General features: G+C 45.8%; 1 pseudogene; it reads left to right on the forward strand.

Annotated features, from left to right (window-relative positions):
• Positions 1-1,429: 1,429 nt before the first annotated feature.
• On the forward strand, positions 1,430-2,314 carry LOC146058388 (piRNA biogenesis protein EXD1 pseudogene; annotated as a pseudogene).
• Positions 2,315-7,995: the final 5,681 nt, after the last annotated feature.

The raw sequence follows: 7,995 nt of genomic DNA on the forward strand, positions 1-7,995 counted from the left end.
GAGAATAGAATAGCGTGGCGAGCGCAGCGAGCCACCGAGCCCGAAGCGTGGCGAGCGCAGCGAGCCCCGCGAGGGGAAGCGGATACCTTCACAGGTGAACGCGTCCCTTCGCGGGCTTCACAGGTATCCGCGGCCCCTCGCGGGGCTCGCTGCGCTCGCCGCGCTTCGGGCTCGGTGGCACGCTGCGCTCGCCACACTATTCTATTCTCAACTCCCCGCCGACGTGTATAGTGGGGGTATGAAAAGGTCGTAGGACGCGTACCGCCGCCCCTCGCGGGCTCGCTGCGCTCGCCACGCTTCGGGTTCACGTTTATAGTGGGGGGGTGGCGTGGGGGGGTGGCGTGGGGGTGCATTTAACATTGTAAGCACCCATTTGGGTGCTTTACATTGTATAAGCACCCATTAGGGTGCTTATACAATGTTTAATCGCATCGCATCGTATGGCATCGTATGCCATGTACAATGGCATACAATTTAAAAATTGTATGCCATCGTGCACTATCGCACGATATCGCGTCGCATCGCATACCATCGTATGCGTTATGGTATGCGATGCGATGGGCGCCGCCAAAATACACAAGTACCCATCATCTTCTCCACATTTTGCGGAAGCAACCTTCTACACTACTCACTAACCAGGTTTCCCACTGCACTAAAAACTCTTTCAGAGTACACACTGGAGGGGGAACAACTCAGGTAAAATAGAGCCAGTTTGACTTTGTAAAGGGGTTCCAAACTGCCTTTTTTTCCTGCCATTACAGGTAAGGACTGTCTGACATGTCTACTTGGATGCTGTCAGCAAAGTAAGCCTCCACCACAGAGATGTGAAGGTCTGGCATGATGGGAAGGTCCAGCATCGCAACCACCAACACCCTTTGACTCTCCTTGGGGATTTGTTATAAAATGTCTTTAGGAGGATGCGGTTGTTTGCAGTTGCTGCCAATGGTGTGTGCTGTGCTCGGTCCTGTGGTCAGAATACATGTTTAGCATGGACGTAGTAACTGATACCAGCTTCCTAACGAAGGTCATTGGGAAGAATATAAAATTTACAACCACCAATGGATGCTATCAGGGCGTGAGTATGAGTATTTATGCGAGCCGTACAATCACTTTAAGAAAAGTTAAGGATTTAGCAACTGGAAAAGGAGTGCCTGGAACAAAAATCCTCTTTGGGCATTCCATTCTGAAAGTGGAACCAAGAAGAATTGTCTGGTCCTTCAAGTCAAGAGCCAGAAAATACAGCTAATGAAAGAGATAAAACGTTATCACAAGAGAGTGTTGAAGATGCTGGGACACCTGCCGGGAAAATCTACAGATTGCCCAGGGGGCGCTCATGCGCCCCCTGGGCAATGGAGCCTTCCTCTGGTCCCCGCCTCCTCCCTGCCGTGTGAGACGTACACGCGTCCCAGTTCAGTGTAGCCCACATGGGATGCATGACAGTATCCTACAGGCCATTAAATGGGCAGTTGAAGATGAAGATACAGACTATATTGTGATAGACCAGTTTCAGCCTATGCTTGGTCCTGCAATTCGACATCTACAGGGACTGAACTTGTGTCGCCATGGAAAGTTGTGCTGACTGCAGGTGGCTACGAAAGATGCGTTTATCTTTTTGGTGTCCTTCTCTTGGGGCTGGAGTTTTCAGGAATGGTTTACAAATGGCGCTTGAAGACAATAGCATTCTAAATGTGGTCCATGACTTTCACTGGCTGGGGGATGTCTCATCCCACCAATATGGGGAGGTTCTTAGCAATGTCTTTGATACACAGGTAGGAGATGTATACCTGTTCTTTATGGAAACCGGGGGCTTCCTTCCTAATCATACATGTTCACTTAAGGAATGTTTGACTCAACATCTCAACAAGCAAACTTTAATAAAGGATAACCCCAATATTTGGCTCGATCATCTAATGTCTACACATTTGCTGAAAGAATTGGCTCTGGAAGTCTTACACCACTTGACACTGCGCCTAGCAATATTGGATACCATATTGGATACCATCTTATTGGTTGATAGGTATTCAAATACGTATAGCCAAGGAGCAGCAGATTATTTGTGCAGCACTGAGATCTGCTCCGAGCTTCCAAAAGAAATTCAGCAACTTTCTGTTCTCCAGCAAGTTAGGCGAGACTTCCAAGCTGACTTACAAGCAAAGTTTAATAAAATGATAACCCCACTATATGGCTTGATTGTCCAATGTCTACACATTTGCAATTTTCTGTTTTCCAGCAAGTTAGGCGATAGGAAGCAATACATGAATACATTGTCAATGGCCAAGGTTTTCTTACCTGGGTGGAAAAGACAAGCCAATGAATGCACCGAGGAAGCTGGATAACTATGCTAAGCCTCACAAGTGTGTGGCACAAACTCGTGGCTCATCTAGGAGTGGCACTGCAGCGGCAGACAGGATGGCAGTTTGAAAAACTAGTCCCCACAAAGCACATAATGGTCAAAAAAAGAAGTGCAAGATGGAATTGTCCTTGGGTCCTCCCACCCACCCTTATGTCGTGTAAATAGGACAGGCACACTTTAACAAACCAATCATTTCAGCGACAGGGTCTGCCACACCACTGTGGCTGAAATGATTGGTTTGTTTGGGCCCCCACAAAAAAGAAGCAAGTCACCTCTCCCTGCACAAACTGGCTCTATAGAGGCAAGATGTCCTCCTCATCCTCCTCCTCTGATTCCTCACCCCCTTCGGCGTGTAGTTCCTCATCCTCACATATTATCAATTCATCCCCTCTGGACTCCACAATCACAGGTTGTCTCTGGAGGCAATTGCTGCTCTTCATTCAATAATTGATAATTCATTTTAATAAACATCAGCTGCTCCACATTTTGCAGAAGCAACCTCCTACACCGATCACTGACCAGGTTCCCCGCTGCAGTAAAACTCTTTCAGGGTACACACTACAGGGGGGACAACTCAAGTAAAATACTGCCTTTATTTCCTGCCAGTACAGGTATGGACTGTCTGAGATGTCTACTCCGATGCTGTCACCAAAGTAATCCTCCACCATTTTTTCAATGGTGACAGCATCCAATGCAGCAACAGTAGACATGTCAGCAATCGTTGGCAGGTTCTTTAGTCCGGACCAGATGCCCAAACTCCCTCCTGCCTGCCCTGCATCCCCGCCAGTGGGTTGTGTGGAAAATTGCAGTTGTTCCTTGCAGCCACAGGTGTGGGAGAAAATGAGGGAGGAGCTGTTGCCGTGTCACGGGCCACATCAGATGACAATCTCCTGACCAGCAGGTCTTTGCACCTTTGTAGACTTGTGTCTGCCGGAAACAGAGACACAACATACGCTTTAAACCGAGGATCGAGCATTGTGGCCAGAATGTATTCCTCTGACTTTAACAGACTGACCACCCTCGTATCCTGGCAAAGCGTATGGAGGGCTTCATCCACAAGAGCTACATGGTTTGCAGAATTGCAACGCTTTAGCTCCCCTTCACTTTCTCCAGCTGCTTCTGCAACAGCCTGATCAGGGGAATCACCTGACTCAAGTTGGCAGTATCAGAGCTGACTTCACGTGTGGCAAGTTCAAACAGCTGGAGAACCTTGCACAACATGGAAATCAGCCTCCACTGCTCTTGAGTCAGGTTCATCCACTCCTCTGCCTATGTCGTAGGTGACCAAGTAGGCTTGCATGGCCTTTTGCTGCTCCTCCATCCTCTGCAGGGTTCCAGCGCATCACCACCTCTTGTTTGAGGTGATGGCAGGGCAGGTTGAGGAGTTTTTACTGCTGCTCCAGCCTTCGGCAGGCAGTGGCAAAATGCCGAAAGTGTCCAGCAATTTTGCAGGCCAGCACAAGCATCTTCTGCATGCTCCTGTCACTTTTTAGGAAATGCTGCACCACCAAATTTATAGTGGGGGCAGAACATGGCACGTGGTTGAAATTGACCATCTGTAATGACCGCACAATGTTACTGGTGTTGTCCAATACCCCAAATCCCTGGGAGAGTCTAAGTGAGGTAAGCCACTGCGAGATGATTTCCTTCAGTTTCTCTAAGAGGTTGTCGGCATTGTGCCTCTTAGTGAAACCGGTGATACACAGCGTAGCCTGCCTTGGAAGGAGCTGGCGTGCAGGAGATGCCGCTGCTCTTGCTGCGGAAGGAGATTAATCTAACCAGTGGGCTGTCACAGTCATATAGTCCTTAGTTTGCTCTGAACCACTTGTCCACATGTCCGTGGTTAAGTGGACAGTGGGTACAACCGCATTTTTCGGCTCTGTACATCCTCTATATTGCCTGACTAGTGAAGTGGAATCTTGATGGGATTTGGAACTGGGGACACAATACCTCCATCAACCGTCTAAATCCCACTCCATTGATGGCGGACACCGGGCGGACACTAACATAGCTGTCAAGGCCGCAGTTATACGCTTTGCCATCGGATGACCGCTGTCATACTTCATCCTCATGGCAAACGACTGTTGGACAGTCAATTGCTTAGTGAAAGACTTTGCGATGTTACGACTTCCCCTCTGGGAAGATGACCGACTCGCACCAGCAGCAACAGCAGTAGTAGTAGTAGGTATACCACTGCAGGATCCTCCAGTGGGATCCCAGATGGAAGAGGAGTCAGTTATGGCCGTGACATGGCCTGCAGGACTACCTCTGATCAGGATGGAGGAGGAAATTGATGAGGAGTGACTTGCTGGTGTGGTTAGGCGCTTGGATACAACTGGATCAAAGAATTTAAAATTAAATTAAATAATTATCCCCTTGCAAATACATTATCTCTGTTAGAAGCCACAGTTGAGGCTGTTTGGAATCTCTGGTGAAGCACCGCCGAATGACACATCTCCCATGTGCATATCATCTGTTCTAGCAGGCAAAGGGTGCATGGCCAGCAGTTCACAGAGCCACTGGCCGTGCCCTAACAGTGGCAAAATGGAGGCATGGCCTTGTAGGATTGAAGCAATATGTAGGCAATGCCCCCTTGCTGCTGGGCTTCGTCCCCAAATTTTGGGGGGTCGCTATAAAGTTGGGAGGTATGGCTTGGTACACAGATCCCCATGTGACATATTGTTATGGTGCATCTGCATTTCGTTCACACATACTGTACACCAACACTACTTTAACAATGTCGACAACATAACTGTCACCATTGTGGTGTCTACAAAATGAAAGCCGGCGCTGTCGTTGCAGACCTTTTTAACTACATCCCGTATCAGCAATTATCACGGTGAAACCGGTTCTCTCCACTCTAGTTTAATAGTTTAATATCTGGCTATGTACAGAAGCAGGACTTTAGAATATACTGTTTTTTTTTTCCTGCGGCTGACTTATGTAAATGAAAAAAAAAAAAGATATAGTGTTTCATTTTTGTAGGAGTCAAAGAGAAGTGACGTTTGATTTGTGAAATCATTTAGAACCGGACAGCTGAAGTGCATCAGAATTCATTGCTGAGCTCTTTGGCTTCTTCTGGGAAATTACAAATCACTACATTTTTCTGCTTCTTTTTCATTTAATATTTCAACACCAGCAGCATTTTAAGAAGAGTAGAAGTTGCTCAGAAAGTTCACTTTTTGGTGCACATGACTTTTCTTATATTTTATACCAGGAGAATTGGAGAATTTGTATTGTAATTACTTCCTGGTCACATAGCTGGTCACAAAGTGCGATACATGTGCACAAAAACTACTTATATAAGCAGAACAATCAATCGGATGATTATTTGGCATTATTCTTATACCTTATACCACTTTCATATTGCAAATGCAGTATTGCACTGGGACTGTGAACCGTCAATATTGCCGGTTGGCACGTCATCAGGGGGCGGGGGAGGAGGCAGCGCTTACAGCTGGCTCTACTCCAAGCGCTACCTCCTCCAAAGTGTGAACGGGAAACGGGTCGCTTGACCTGTTTAACCCATTCACACTGCACAGTAGAGGTGCCCATACACGTTACAATTATTGTATACAATATTGTATACAATATCGCATCTCATCGCATCTCGGTTTTGCGATAAGATGAGATGAGATCTAGTACAAAAAGTATGTGCAGCACATACTTTTTGTACTAGATCTCATCTCATCTCATCGCAAAACCGATATGCGATGAGATGCGATATTGTATACAATATATTGTATACAATAATTGTAACGTGTATGGGCACCTTAACACAGCAACAAACCGGTAAGAACTCTGCTTTTTACCTAGTTCGGATTGCTGTATTGCTACCGGTTAACTGTAACCGTTAACTCCTTTCATATTGCACTAATTACCAGGTTGAACTGGTAAGAAACCGGCTTGTACCCGGTAATTAACTGCGATGTGAAAGGGGTATCAGATGTGGTTCTACCGGATCAATAGACCCCAATGATATCAGAAAGAGCAATTGCAGGCAGCACATGTGCAGCACCATTAGTGGTGTAAAAAGGCCCAAGTGCCTGGTTTTCCATACGGAATCTGCCAAAATGGCCCTCCAAAAATGGCCGCCACTTTGGAGGAGACAGATGCTGCTGACCTCTAAAATTTGTCAGGGAAGCACAGCACATATAATGCTAACTACAATTTCAGATTGTTATGACCATGTAATCCCCTGGCAACAAGAATGTAACGCTCTGGCAATGAGCAACATACCCCTGGCAAGAAGCAGATAACTGCCTAGCAATGAGCATGTAGCCCCTGATAAAAGAGAATGAAACACCAGACAAAACGCGTGTAACCCCTGGTAAAGAGCATGTAACCCCTGACAACGAACAAGAAACCCCTGGCAACGACCATGTAACCCCTGGCAACGAACAAGAAACCTTTGGCAAAGAGTTGTTTATGGTGGAACTTGGCAAAAAAGGATATGATCAAAGTAAGGACGTAGCCCATGTGTTACATCTTCTGTCTGGATTCTGTCCTGGCTGTTGCCAGGCAACATTTATAGCCACCTCTGGCAGGTCTGTGTAACTGCAGCTTTGCTTCTGTGTGTTTGCACAAACCTGTCACATAATTCGCCCATTACCATGGGTTTGGCTACTCAGCTGCAGTTCATTTGTGTTTCAGGAGGCTTGTGTTTTTACAGCCATCCTGATTGGTCCATGTTCCCTATATTTTCCTGGTCTACCTCTGTTGCAGTGCTGGTCACAGTTCACAGTTGTAGCATGAGCCCTTGGCATGCAGCCCTCTGCTTTAGTCCCAGTTTGCTATTTTTGTAGCCAGCCTCAGTATTGTTCCTGCCAGTCCTTAACATTGCATGTTAAGCATTGTGGTTTGTTTTGTTATCACAGGGCTCTCTGCAGTTTTATTCCCCCTTTTTAGTTTTAGTGAATTTAGCCAGATAACATTTCCCATTATAAGTATGGGAAATGTGATCTGGTTACTAAAAAAAGGGGGAATTAAAGGGTTTGGAGCAGTTTTTAACAAAAAACGCTCCAAAAGCCCTTTAATACATTCAAGTGATACTAAAATAATGTAAAAGGGTGTTAAGCATCCTTTCCATATTATTTTAAACTTAATAAAGTTAATAAATGGACCCCTAATTCTTTATAAAGCCAAAATTTCAGATAAAGAAATGTAAACAGGTGAAATACAAATAAACAATTCAGTAAAATAATTGCAATTGTGTAGAAGGCATCACTTGCACCCTGCTGTTTATAAGGTATGTGGTCCCTGGGTAGACAATGTCTAGTGGTTGACAGTGACTAGGTCTACACCTTGAAATGGTTGACATACAGTACCCAAAGTTGACATTGACAAAAGGTCGACACAAGCTTATGGACAACATAGGCAAAGGTTGACATAAGTTTTTTTTAAAGGTGGTCATAATTTACTATCCAAGTGTGCACAGAGTGGGAATATCATAGTATGGCATAGAGAGCCATGTGAGGGGACACACTTATACGGTTCCCATGTGGATATATGTCAACATAGACCCCAAAAAAAGAAAAATACTCATGTCGACCTTTTTCGTGTCATCCATGTCTATGTTGACCATAAGCTTGTGTCGACCTTAGGTTTGTAGACCATTTCCAGGTGTCGACACAAGCTTAATG

Source organism: Crinia signifera, chromosome 2 (genome assembly GCF_055691185.1).
Source record: "Crinia signifera chromosome 2, ASM5569118v1, whole genome shotgun sequence".
Taxonomy (NCBI): Eukaryota; Metazoa; Chordata; class Amphibia; order Anura; family Myobatrachidae; genus Crinia; species Crinia signifera.